This window comes from Chrysemys picta, chromosome 10, assembly GCF_011386835.1.
Source record: "Chrysemys picta bellii isolate R12L10 chromosome 10, ASM1138683v2, whole genome shotgun sequence".
Lineage (NCBI taxonomy): Eukaryota > Metazoa > Chordata > Testudines > Emydidae > Chrysemys > Chrysemys picta.
Genome location: NC_088800.1, coordinates 36,501,692 through 36,515,853, shown reverse-complemented (window position 1 = coordinate 36,515,853; position 14,162 = coordinate 36,501,692). Strand labels below are relative to the sequence as shown.

The 14,162-nt window shown below is 42.4% G+C and overlaps 1 protein-coding gene across 9 annotated transcripts in view; it reads left to right on the top strand.

The window, feature by feature from the left end:
- Positions 1-14,162, top strand: part of SCAPER (S-phase cyclin A associated protein in the ER) — a 524,758-nt gene that overhangs the window by 221,272 nt on the left and 289,324 nt on the right. The gene's annotated exons all lie outside the window — the stretch shown is intronic.

Here is a 14,162-nt window from a genome sequence, read left to right as displayed (position 1 = left end):
CATATCCTTTTGCCTGCAGTACTTTTTGCTGTAGGTGGCACTGTTGAGATTCAGCCCGTTTTCACATTCTTTAGTTTCCTGTTTAATGTCTTAATTACACATTGCTCCGTTTCTGCAGAGATAGTTATCACTCTTCTAATTCACTCTCTGGTGGTAAGAAAGTGCGATTGATGGCCAAGTATAAACAATGTCTGGGTGGGATGTCGTTATAAGGTGTTTTTTCTAATTTTAGATAACCTTGTGTTTGTAATAAGATGTAAAACAGAGACACAAAGCATGGTGTCTTTCCAGTAACTCAGTAGGAGAACTATTGCCTTTTAATGAGTTCATTGTACACTGTATTACTTTATAATGCATTAAATGATCACAAGAATTAAGAGAAACCAGGACAGTACATCTTTAAGAAAATATTAAAGGTACTTTTTTTTAACATTAAACATGGCTGATAGTTCACCAAATTCTGGAAGCCATTATCTAATCACTGTGATATGTATATATCTACATATCTACATATATAGTTTAAAATAAACTTTCATCTTATCATGTGTATCTAGTTTTCTGCTGAAATCAGAGATGGCCAAATTGGCTTTGGGATTAGCGTACAAATATATTTAATTGAAATCAGGTTTCAGAACTGAACAGTAGCTGGAGGCTTCCAAACCATTAGTTGATCTAACATAATTTAACATTTTGTTACTGGACTGTCTTCCTGCTCAGGAAATTTCTCTGATGAATTTTTGTTTTTAAGAAAACCAATCTGCTTTGTCATGTAATCAGATTACCATTTATAAACTTTTATGACTGAAGGAAAAGAAGTTTATTTGTACATTATCACATCTTTATAGAGCTGAGACCTCACCTAGAATTCCAGTCATAACACTCAGTCAGTGCTGGGAAGGAAATATATATACATCCCAAACCAAAAATCTTTAAAACACCAGTTAAGGTTGGTAAGTGACAACAGCGCAGTTACCTGTCACATTGTTTGCCTGCAAAACTCCCTAGGCACTTAAAAGCACAGAAATGAATATCTATGTAAATCCTAAATCTTACACCCCCAAACATATTTAGTAACTGCATTATTTTAATCATATATAAAGAAATGTCTGTTTCATCACAAAACCACCACTTTAACGCAGCCCCAGTGATTGTTAAGATTTTATGTGTGTTATTTTTGTTATGTATCAGAGGGGTAGCCGTGTTAGTCTGAATCTGTAAAAAGCAACAGAGGGTTCTGTGGTACCTTTGAGACTAACAGAAGTATTGGGAGCATAAGCCCACGAAAGCTTATGTTCCCAATACTTCTGTTAGTCTCAAAGGTGCCACAGAACCCTCTATTGCTATTTTTGTTATAGTATCTTGATTTTAGGAATTTTCTTTTATGGGATAGCATTGAATAGGCCATATTATCTGGTCATATATCTTTTAATAGAGTTTTTTGAAGATGAGATGTAGGAAAGATGGAAAATTTTAAATAGTTTTATTATTAATTATTTGTGGAGAACAGTTACCAGTTATATTTGTTGAGCTGCTTCTTGATTTCTTTTTGCATGATGATTGTATTGATTGATTTATTGTGCTCTTAGCTAAATGTCAGAGATACCTTTGGTACAATATAAGGCGGCGGTGACTTTGATAATATATTTTTTATGATTTATGCATAATACTAGAATGTTTTGGAAAAGTATTATTTTTGCTTTTTTCTTAGGATTAATGTTGTACATGTAGGTAAGCAGGAAAAAAGTATAATATAAATTTATGGTAAAATTATATATGTATGTGGGCTTGTATGTGAGACTGATTAGTATATCATTGACATGCGTGTACCCATACATCATTTTCTTTTCTTTTTCAAAGGATTTTTTGCTGTGTAACGCTGGTGGTAAAATTTAGGCGCAGCCAAATCTCTTCCAGAAGCTGGTTTCACAGTTGTGGTTCTCCACACCAAAAGCTCTGCCCTCACTCCCTGCAAGGCATATCTTGACTTCTGTCAGCCAAAGTGCTCTGGCTGAATGCAGCTTGCATTTCATGGTGCAGAGCGAGGCATTCACTCAGGTAGCTGGCGTCAGCCTACTTAGGGCTTTGTAACTGAGGATTAGGCTCTTGACTTGCACTCAGAACTGGATATGCAAACAGGGTTGAGCATGAAGCACTGGTGTGAGACCTTGTCAACAGTTCTTCTTGCTTAGTAGATGAACCTCTGCATGCCTTAATTTAAGGGTGGCCTTGGTCAGTCTCAGGTGTAGCGCATAGCGCATTACAGTAGATCCATATTTGACAGAATAAGGTGTATGATAAAACTTTGTATCCATTTCTCATTTTACAGACTACATTAGGGTTACCATTCGTCTGGATTTACCCGGACATGTCCTCCTTTTTGTTCTAAAAATAGCATCCGGGGGGAATTTGTAAAGCACTCAAAATGTCCGGGATTTCCCCCCTCCCCCGGCAGAGCAGAGCGAGCAGCTGGGAGGGCTGCAGGAAAGTCCCGGGCTGGACTCCGGAGCAGCTGCAGAGGAGCCGGATCCGCCCTGCATTCTGAGCCGGCAGCTCTCCCCTGCAGCCCGGTCCGGCAGCACTGTGCAGGGCCAGGGACCGGGTTTTGTTGTGCTGGGCAGCGCAGCCACGTGTCCGGCTCGGCTCGCACAGAGCCCAACACCCTGTTCTGAGCAGCAGGGTAAGGGGGCCAGGGGGCAGGAGAAGGGGCAGGGAGGTTCTGGAGGGGGCAGTCAAGAAACGGGGGGGGGCTTTTTGGGGGGAGTGGAGAAAGTTTTGGGCAGTCAGGGTACAGGTAGGGGGTAGGGTCCTGGGGGGCAGTTGGGGGGGGGTCTTAGGAGGGGGCAGTTAGGGGACAAGGAACAGGGAGTCTTAGGTAGGGGGTGGGGTTCTGGAGGGCAGTTAGGAGCAGGGGTCCCAGGAGGGGGCAGTCAGGGGACAAGGAGCGGGGGGGTGGGGGGCTGGGAGTTCTGGGGGGGAGCTGTCAGGGGGCAGGAGTGGGGAGAGGGATCGGAGCAGTCAGGGGACAGGGAGCAGAGGGGTTTAGATGGGTTGGAAGTTCTGGGGGGGGCTGTCAGGGGGCAGGAGTGCGGAGAGGGATCGGAGCAGTCAGGGGACAGGGAGCAGAGGGGTTTAGATGGGTTGGGAGTTCTCGGGGGGGGCTGTCAGGGGGCAGGAGTGCGGAGAGGGATCGGAGCAGTCAGGGGACAGGGAGCAGAGGGGTTTAGATGGGTTGGGAGTTCTGGGGGGGGCTGTCAGGGGGCAGGAGTGCGGAGAGGGATCGGAGCAGTCAGGGGACAGGGAGCAGAGGGGTTTAGATGGGTTGGGAGTTCTGGGGGGGGCTGTCAGGGGGTGGGGAGTGGTTGGATGGGGCGTGGGAGTCCCAGGGGTCTGTCTGGGGGTGGGGGTGTGGATAAGGGTTGGGGCAGTCAGGGGACAAGAGGCAGGGAGGCTTAGATAGGGAGTGGAGTCCTGGGGGGCAGTTAGGGGCAGGGGTCCCAGGAGGGGGCAGTCAGGGGACAAGGAACGGGGGGAGGGTTGGGGGTTCGGGGGGGGCGGGAAGTGGGAGGGGCAGCGGCGGGGCTAGGGCGGGGCTCCTCCCGTCCTCTTTTTTGCTTGCTGAAATATGGTAACCCTAGACTACATCATCCCATTGGCAACATCCTATCCTGTTTATGTTGTGTTATATTGTGCCTTGTAATACATATCATGTACAAGGGCCTGTGTTTGTTTTCTAACTCCAGAGGTGAGATCCTCTTCCCCATTCCAGTTTTATTCTGCTATTTAAAAGGGCTGAGTTGGTGTAAAGGGTCTCTAAAAGCCCTGTATTCATCTAGAATAGGTTTCCCTTGGTCAGAAAATGTGGAGGAGCATCATAAAACTGCCTTCAGAGGAGCCTCTGTGGGTATATCTACAGGCAGTACTGTGGCTTATAGGCAACTAGGGAGACTGCCGTAATTTAGGCTGTCTTCCAGGTGCTGCTTAAGCCAGGGGTGGGCAAACATTTTGGCCCAAGGGCCACATCTGGGTGGGGAAATTGCATGCAGGGCCATGAGTGTAGGCCTGGGGCAGGGAGTTGGGGTGCAGGAGGGAGTGCAGTGTGCAGGAATGGGCTCAGGGCAAGGGGGTTGGAGTGCAGGAGGGGGTTCAGGGCAGGGGTGCAGGGAAGAGTGCGGGGGGGGGCTCAGGGCAGGGGGTTGGGGTACAGGAGCGGTGCAGGGTGTGGCAGGGGGCTCAGGGCAAGGGGTTGGTGTGCAGGAGGGGTGCGGGGTACGGCAGGGAGCTCAGGGCAGGAGGTAGGGGTGCAGAAGAATTGCGGCAGGGGGTTGGCATGCAGGAGGGGTGTGGCAGGGGGCTCAGGGCAGGGGATTGCGGTGCAGGAGAGGTGCGTGGTGTGGCAGGGCCTCAGGGCAGGGGGTTAGGTGCAGGGTGCGGCAGGGGGCTCAGGGCAGGGAGTTGGGGTGCGGGGTGCAGGAGGGATTTGGGGTGCGGGCTCCGGCCCAGCGCCGCTTACATGGAGCAGCTCCAGGGTGGCAGCAGCACACAGCGGGGCTAAGGCAGGCTCGTCCCTGCAGCCCCTGGGGGTGGGAGGGACAGAGGGCTCCGCGCACTGCCCTTGCCTGTGGGTACGTCCTCCAAAGCTCTCATTGGCCAAGGTTCCCTGTTCCCGGCCAATGGGAGCTGTGAGGGGCAGTGCCTGCAGGTGAGGGCAGTGTGCGGAGCCCTCTGCCTCCCTGCCCCAGGGGCCTCAGGGACGTGGTGCCAGCCGCTTCCGGGAGTGGTGCGGGGCCCGCGGCACCACAGGGGTGGCAATCCCGCAGGCCAAATCCGGTTTGTCCACCCCGGCTTAAGCCCTCAGAGCAATCTAGGATTGGGAGGATGTAAAGGTGGATTAAAGCCACTTTAGGCCATTGCCGCCTGGGCTATGAGTTCTATGCTATCTAGAGGCAAAAGTCAGACTCTTACCCCACCTCTGCTTCCGAGGACAAAATGTCAGCAACAGAATATTGCATTGCAAGATTTATGCAGGTTGAGTGCTAGTGAAATAATCTTATTTTCCCCTCCCTTCATTTACAGCGGTATTGTGGCCCTGTTGGTCCTAGGATATTAGAGAGACAAGATGAGTGAGGTAATAGCTTTTATTGACCATCTTCTGTTGGAGAGAGAGACAAGCTTTCAAGATATACAGAGCAGACCGGAGGAAGAGCTCTGTAGCTCAGAACTTGTCTCTTTCATCAATAGAAGTTGGTCCAATATAAGATATTATCTCATCCACCTTCTTTCTCTTTTTATTCCCTGCATAGACCTGAGCAGTTGTATGCATCTCATTTTTTTGTTTTCAAACATGCCTAAAACAACTAGTTAGCTGTCATTTATTAAATGTCTCAATCCAATTGTAAATAATATGTGAATGAAATTGTCAGAAGCTAGAAAATTAATATTTAAGAATGTTAAACCTTCCTAAAGGTGGTAACTCACAGTGAGCAAATCCCATCATAACTCTTATTGCGCAGAGCAGTGCTAGAAATCAATAGAGATCACTTTTCTGTATAAGCGGTGACAAAGTCACAAAAAAATAAAAGGTTGAAGTCCGAAAGAAAAATATAAAAAGCTGGTGAAAGCAAACAAAGGCTGACAATGGCAAGAGTGAAGCTTAGAACTCCTCTGGGCTTTAAAATACAGAATAGAAGTAATAGTAAAATTAAGAAATAAAGGCAAAAGATCCCAAGAAATTATTTCTCTGTCATGCAAAATAGTGAGCACTTTTAGTGCCACAGAGAAGGACTCCACTTGTTGTTCACGTAAATAAGAACTGATGGTTGGTGCACTTCATATATTCTCTGGTGCGTGACTGCTTCCCCAAGGGCAAAAGGCTTAATGGAAGATATTTTAAAGTGCTTAAAAGGAAGACTCTTGTCTGAAAGTATGATACCTCAGGGCTTTAGTTCAAATACAGAATCTACCTTTCAGAGAACAATTACAGGTAGATAATTTACCCTCTACATGCCTGACTGACCATATTCTTCTGAATCTAGTCTGTTTACTTGGTTAAGCACATATATGTTTTTCTAAACATATACTATTCAGCCTTTACTTCAATCTTTACTAAAAAAGTTAATTGTGACCAGATGCTTAACGCAATTAATATTAACAACAAGGGAGAAGGCTCTAGGAAAAGAACAGGTTAAAAAATACTTAGGTAAGTTAGATGTGTTCAGGTCAGCAGGGCCCAACAAAATTCACCCCAAGGTACTTAAGGAAGTAGCTGAAGCAATCTTTGAGCAATTAACAATTAGCTTCGAGAACTCATGAAGGATGGGTGAGGTCCTGGAGGACTGGAGAAGGGCAAACATAGTACCTATTTTCAAAAAGGGGAAAAAGGAGGACTTAGAGAATTTAGACCAGTCAGCCTAACTTGGATACCCAGAAAGATACTCGAACAAATTATTAAACAGTCAATTTGTTCAAACCTGGAGGATAATAAGGTGATAAGTAATAGCCAAGATTGGTTTGGCATGACATGTACATGACAAATCCATCTAGTTTCCATCTTTGACAAAGTAACTGGCCTTCTGGATGGGGAGAAGCAGTAGACTTGATGTAGCTGGACTTCAGTGACTGACGCTTTTGACTCTGTTCTGCATGAGATTCTAATAAGCAGCCTCTGGAAATATGGCATAGATGAAATTAGGTAGGTGCAAAACTGGTTGAAAGACCATACTCAAAGAGTATTTATCAATGGTTCATGTTTCCTTTGGCCCCTCAGGGGTCAGTCCTGGTTCCGGTACCATTCAGTATTTCATCATAACTTGAATGATGGAGAGGAGAGTATGCTTATACAATTTGCGAATGAAGTCAAGCTGAGAGTGGTTGCAAGCCCTTTGGAGGACAGGATTAGAATTCAGGATGATCTTGATAAAGTGGAGAATTGGTCTGAAATCAACAAGATGAAATTTAATAAAGACAAGTGCAAAGTACCACATTTTGGAGGGAAAAATCAAATGCACAAATATATAATAGGGAATAACTGGCTAGACAGCAGTATTGCACAAAAAGATTGGGGGATTATCGTGGATCACAAATTGAATATGAGGCAAGAAGTTTGCTTCTGCTTCAAAAATAGCAGATGTTATTCTGATATGTATTAACAGAAATGTCATATGTAAGGCAGGGAAGATAATAGTTCCACTTTATTTGGCACCGATGAGGCCTCAGCTGGAGTACTGTGTCCAGTTTTGGGCACTGCACTTTAAGAAAGATATGAACAAATTGGAGAGAGTCAAGAGGAGAATAACAAAAAAATATGAGGTTTGGAAAATATGACTATGAGGAAAGGGTGAAAGCTTTAGGCATGTTCAGCTGAAGAAGAGAAGGCTGGGGTGGATGTGGGGGAAGGGCATGAAAACAGTCTTCAAATATGTAAAAGGTGATCAATACGGAGGATGGAAATCAATTATTCTCCATGTCCACTGAGGGTAGGACAAGAAATAATTGGCTTGTTTTAACAAGGGAGATTCAGGTTAGATATTAGGAAGAGCTTTCAAATTATACAGATAGTTAAGCTCTAGAACAGATTACGTAAGGAGGTTGTGGAATCCCTATCATTGGAAGATTTTAGGAATAGGTTAGACAAACACCTCTCAGACCTAGGTATATTTAATCCTGCCTCAACACAAGGAGATGGACTAGGTGATCTTTAAATCCCTTGTAGCCCTACATTTCTCTGATTCTGTGAACCTGATAGAGCTATTTCAGTGTGTCCTCTAAATATGATTTTAATACAATAGTGTAGATTGCCCCATTCTGTAGAACCACCGTAATTTATTTAAGTACTTATTTGCACAATGCACAGTCGACTTGTGGAACTCGTTGCCAGGGGATGTTGTGAAGGCCAAAAGTATATCTGGGTTCAAAAAAGAATTCATGAAGGATAGGTCCATTAATAGCTATTAGCCAAGATAGTCAGGGAATGCAACTCCATGCTCTGTGTGTTCCTAAACCTCTCTGACTGCCAGAAGCTGGGACTGGATGACGGGGATGGATCACTTGACAGTTGGCCTGTTCTGTTCATTCCCTTTGAAGCATCTGGCAGTGGCCACTGTTGGAAGGCAGAATACTGGGCAGATGGACCATTGGTCTGACTTGATATGGCTATTCTTAGGTTCTGACACACTCAGGAGAGGGTTTGTTGCAAAACAGTGCAATGTTCACTTTAAAGAGTTTTTATGAAACTGTTCCCTCACAGTGGTAGAGATTTGCAAACACACAGATTTTGGAGCAACATCCTCGCCAAAGTCAACACATCCTAAGGATCTTGAGAGAAGAGATCCCCTTTTTGGTGGAGACAGGAACTGTCCTTCAAGGATAACTATTGCTTCTCTGTCTGTCTTACCCCTGGGCAACATAGCCTTATTAGGAGCCATGCTGCCATTGATCGCATCCCACAGCAGCTATGCAGTAACATCAGCGTATCCTGCTCCAACTCCACACCTTGTACTCTGTAGAGTCACGAGCAGAAAATCTTCTGAGACAAGGGAGGTGGAACTTCTTCCTCTCCCCACATATGGTCTCCTCTTTTTATAGGTTCTGGGGTGGAGCAACTGAGCCATCATGCATTGTCATTGTATAAAAATAGTTCTTGGATGACTCTGATTTGGTGGTAAAGCTATTTTTTCCAATTGTTTAACTAGTCATTAAATGTGGCTTTAGATATTTTTCTATTTTGCTTATCAAAATAATTCTAATAATGGACAGTGTTGCAATAGAAAAGACTAGGCATTATAAGAATTGCAGCTGGAAGATTTGATCATCTCTGTGGCTCATATAGTCTCTCTTGGTGTACTGTAACCTCCCATGAATATACAGTGACACTGCAGTGTTGATAGATAGGTAATCTGTAGTAATTCTGCTGGATTGTTTAAACAATAACTTTAAAAATTATATTTTAGGAGTCTAGAGATTAAAAAGACCACTCTGGTCTTCTGAATTTTTAAATTACATTTTAAGATGAAAATCAGTTTTATAATTAAAATCTATATTAATGGTGGAAATATCTTTAATTTCACTCATATGCTTACTTGGTAACACTTCGTACTTGCCTGATGTGTCTAGAGAAGGAATCTAGTGGTTTAAAACAGTATTAATTATACACCTCTACCCCGATATAACGCTGTCCTTGGGAGCCAAAAAATCTTACCGGGTTATAGGTGAAACCACGTTATATCGAACATGCTTTGATCTGCCGGAGTATGCAGCCCAGCCCCCCCGGAGTACTGCTTTACCGCGTTATAGCCGAATTCGTGTTATATCGGGTCGCATTATATCGGGGTAGAGGGGTATAAAAAAAGAGTTATCTTATTGTACTAGACAGACAAATCACTGCCTACAGTTGAGAATTCACACAAAGTCTGCCAGGTCTGAGGGACTAAAGGACATTGATGATGATAAACAAAAGCAGCACTTGTGTTGACTCATATTTTGTTGTCTTGTTTTTCTTACCTATTTAGTTTGAAAGCAATTTGAGCAGAGAATGTATTGTTAGCTAAGTTTGTGAAGTGTCATTTATATTTACAATGCTGTATAAGTGTTTTGTAAAAATAATATTAAATAAGGAAATATAATATCTGGTAATTGTTTCTCTAGCCCAGGAGTTCTCAAACTGGGGGTCAGGACCCCTCACGGGGTGGTGAGGTTATTATATGGGGGGTTGCAAGCTGTCAGCCTCTACCCCAAACCCCGCTTTGCCTCCAGCATTTATAATGGTGTTAAATATACAAAAAATGTTTTTTAATTTATGACGGGGATTGCACTCAGAGGTTGCTATGTGAAAGGGGTCACCAGTACACAAGTTTGAGAGTTTAACACGGCTCTAGCCTTTGTGTTACTTATTTTTATTTTTAAATTGTCCTCTGAAAATAAACAATTGTTATTAAGAAAAGCTTTCATATAGATTTTATTAAAATAATCTTAATTTATTATTTTGAATATTTGTATTTTAATTTGGGAAATTTGTCACTATTTTTTCATATTTTTCCCTATACTGAAAAAAATCAAGTGGATACATCATGCAGTGTTATAAATGTTTTAATTGTGCTAAAGGTCAAATTACAATACAAGATTTATACTTGTTAAAGAAAATAAAACCTGACCCTATTACCAACATTTAACACCTTTGGATTAATCCAGGATAGCTTGAAAATGTGTGTGTTTGTTTTTGAAGTTATACATATGGGATTTATTCAATCTTATGATTTGGAGTACTTGGTTATTGATTACATTGTCACTGTGGATAATGTTTAGTGCTTCCAAATGGGACTGAGCTCTGGTGAGTGGTTGTGGTTGAAATTGCAGACGAAAGGGTTGTGGTAAGGATGCAAACAGTGGAAATGTGTGTAAGAAGATCAGCTGTTGTGTATATTTCCTCCTGGCTTTGGATGCTGCCTAAGGCAGTATCTCAGGAACTCTTGCTAATGGTTTGGAGCTGAGGTATTTGAAACCACAAATGTATGTATTGATACTGTTTTGATGCTTCATGCTTAAGAATACAGTGACAAATTGGTTAAATTACCTCTAAAAGAAGCAGGGTTTGTCAAGTTTAAACATAGTCTTATTTCATTTAAATTAGTCTGTCCACTGGTTTAGTGGTCACAGAATTGGTGGATATAAGACCAAATAGGAAACAAAAATGAAATGCTAAATTGTGTAGATACTTGCTATATTATAGTCCCCGCACATTCAAGTTAAATATTGATGTTTCCATGTATTTTATATCTCTGTTTTATTTTATTATTTAGCATTCTCTAGCCCAACAGAAGAGTAGCCCTCTAACCCTTTGTAGAACATGACATACTCCCCAGTCCATAACGAATGGTCTGTGCTGCTTTCCTGTGAAGTTTGGAGATGGTCCCAGTCACATTGCCATGAACTCTGACTGACTAAGATTTACCCCTAATTTCCATCCACCAGACTTTGTGCCTCTGGCACAGGAACACATTTGAAAGTTAGCTTGTCCCAAACAGTTTGCTGTGTTCCAAGTTGCTCCTAAAGTGACATTTTTGCAGATGTGAGTACATGAAGTGAATATGTATTTTCTGATTCAGCCTGTCTCAACCTTCTTAATGATAATAATAATTAATAGTAGTAATTTCATCCAATGATCTTAAAGTATTTTCACCTATCTCCTGAAGTAGGTCAGTATTATTGTCCCCACTTTACATATGAGTAAATCTGGGCACAGGCAGGTAAGGTTACACAGTGAGTCAGTGGCAGAACTGGAAATGAAATCTGGAGTCCTATTCATCAGTCCTGTGTATTACCCACCAGATCATCCTTCAGCACAAATATTTGTACTTGAAATATTTTCTTTCTTCCCTTTTGCTCTCTTATTCCCAATCTCACTCTGCCCTTCCTTATTTAATATTTGGAAAACAAAGAAAATAAATTGCATACAAATATATTGGCGCTAAGAGCAATTAGGCTAGTGGTCGAGGTTTTCCTGAACTCAGTGAATGGGTAATTTGTATTGACTCTCAGATACAGTATGACAGACAAGTATTATCTAAACAGACACTGTGTTCTTCTGTTGCCCATCATCAGGATGGGTTCATTTATTTTCCATTTCCTCATACCAGCTACAAGTTTAGGGTTCTTCCATCTTAGTTTTTAGGGCCCATTACATATATTTCGATTAGTTTGACAACCCAAAAACCACTGGGTCTTGAATTGATTTCTTACAGGAGTTGAACCTCTAGAAGAATGTTTATTAACACTCCACCTTCTAAAAGAAACAATCTGGAAGTTCTATGGCTGATCCTCCTTACACTATTCAGAAAGACAAAGTGGTTCTGAAACATCACCCCAAAGCCTAGTAAGATGGTCGTAGATTTTCATATTAGCAAATATATAACTCTCTCGTGCTGTGTTATTCACAAGTCTCATCATCTACCAATGAAATGAGGTTTAATAGGTTAGATATTTAAAAAGTTTTTAATACTGTTTGGAAAAAGCTCAGCCTTATTTGTAAATTTTCCTTTTTTTTCTTCCTTGTGGAGAAATCCAAATTTCAATTCAGAGGCTTTCCAAATGGATTCTGGTTTCTATCTAGGCCTTTTTATGATCAGGCTGGAGTCTCAATACCAGATAGATTGAGGGCATTCTAAGAGACCTGTGGCTACACTGGCTGCCTCTATTAGAAATATATCTATTCTTGAAATATGTTAGGCTGCCACGTGGAGTTAACACCTGCATGAAGTATTATTCTCTTGACTCTGAATATAGATCACTTGCTCTGTTCAGTAGGGCAACACTTCAGTCTGTTTCTAAGTAAGCACTCCCTGGCCTCTTGTGATTGTGATTTTGCTGATTAGTCTCCTACACAGGTCTGCTGAGATAATTCATTAAAGCAAAATGAAGGTTGCCTAGCAATACTTGGAATTCTCAGAATATATAGGACCAAATTCTATTCTTTTACCCCAGTGTAAACCAAGAATGACTCAGTTGAAGTCAGCGAAGCTGAATAGATGGAAAATCAGTGTGAGATTGGGTGGAGTCCCATTGCCTCTGCTGAGACACATTCATCATCTTTCCTCCACTCCTCTTTGCAGTCCCTTAATGGATGCTTTGATGAGGAAAGAAATTGAGAACAGTTATGGGATCTTGAACATTTGGATCCTAGATTGTCACAAGTGCTCCCAGAAGCTTTAACTACTAACAGTTCAGTGGCTTATGTGCATGGTGCAAGACTGCTACAGTGGGGATTTGCAGAGGCAACATCTTTTGGAGAACTCCAGTTATTGATGTATTATATTCTTTTTCTCCCCCATCACACAGTTTTTGCCTCTTCTTTAAGGCCTCATGTTACTGTGATTTTTCATTGACGGAGAATGGTTCAATGGCACTCCATTAGATAGAGTAAGGGGATTCTCACATCCCCGCCCCCCCAATCCTCCACTAAGATTAAACACACTGCTTTGGTGACTGTCCCTGACTAGGAAGCAAGAATCCAAACCAAACCGTCTGGGTTCTTCTAAGCATTTATAATTCGGCTGTCAAAAAAGTATCTCTGCACTGAACCTTGTGCAAACTCTCAGCCTCAGGGCAATTTTTAAGCCAAATGACTAAAACAAATATCTGATTGTCCTTTTCAAAATTAAATAGAAAGACAGACGAGAAAAAAACTAGGTTTGCTTGTTTTTTATGCAGGAATAACTGAAAATGGCATCTAATCTGACACATATTTAATCCAAAATGTACAACATAATTACTCTGCGGAACTATCAACTGGTAGAAAAAGCTCAATGCCCATTTCCCGACCTGAGAATGAACTGAACATTTGTATGTTAACAAAGTTCTTTTCTCTGGTATGTTCTGCTGGTGGGAATGCCGGGGAAATTGTTCCATCTTGTGGTCTCCTTTGCCTCCCCCCTCTCACCCCTTCCCTGCATTTTAGTGTAGGGGAGTGAAACTGAGAAGATTTGATTTCCAAGTTGACTACATTATATCTGAACAAACTAGACTCCTTTTTTCGAAAGGCATATGCAATAGGAACCAAATCATTGTAGATTTTTTTATTTTTTTTAATATACAAGGGGCTGGAAAACTGATTGAGTTTCCTTCCGCTCATGGAGTTTCTTCTTTATTATTCTGTGGGAGATCCCTGTGTTTCTGCACAGCTTCTGGACCCTCATGACTCATGTACGAGCAGGAGCTGTACTTCTATGGTATCTCCTACTGTTGCTGATCCTCTCCTGCCCTGACACCTCCCATCCCATCCCTTCAGTGTATGTGTGTTGCACTCTATGGTGGGTTAATCCATATATGTTATTTCTGGCTTGGGTAAGAGGCATTAAATTACATTACCAGTCCCTGCTTAATTTAGGGGGCATGATAGATTGGACAGCAGCCATCCCCTGGGCTGTCTATCCACACCTAAGAAGCCAGGTCCCTGCAGAGGTCCTAGGGATGTGTTTCCATGGAATCAGACAGAAAAAGAGAACACTTGTAAATTTACTGTAGATATTTTGTAAAAATAATGAGGTCTTACTAATATTAGACATCCTTCCAGTGCTCTGCCACTAAGCCGTTGCTATGAAGTGAGGAGAGGCCATTTTTGTATGTGTGAATTATAGGGTGTGAGGTTCTAATGTCTAGAGACCTGTCCAATATTT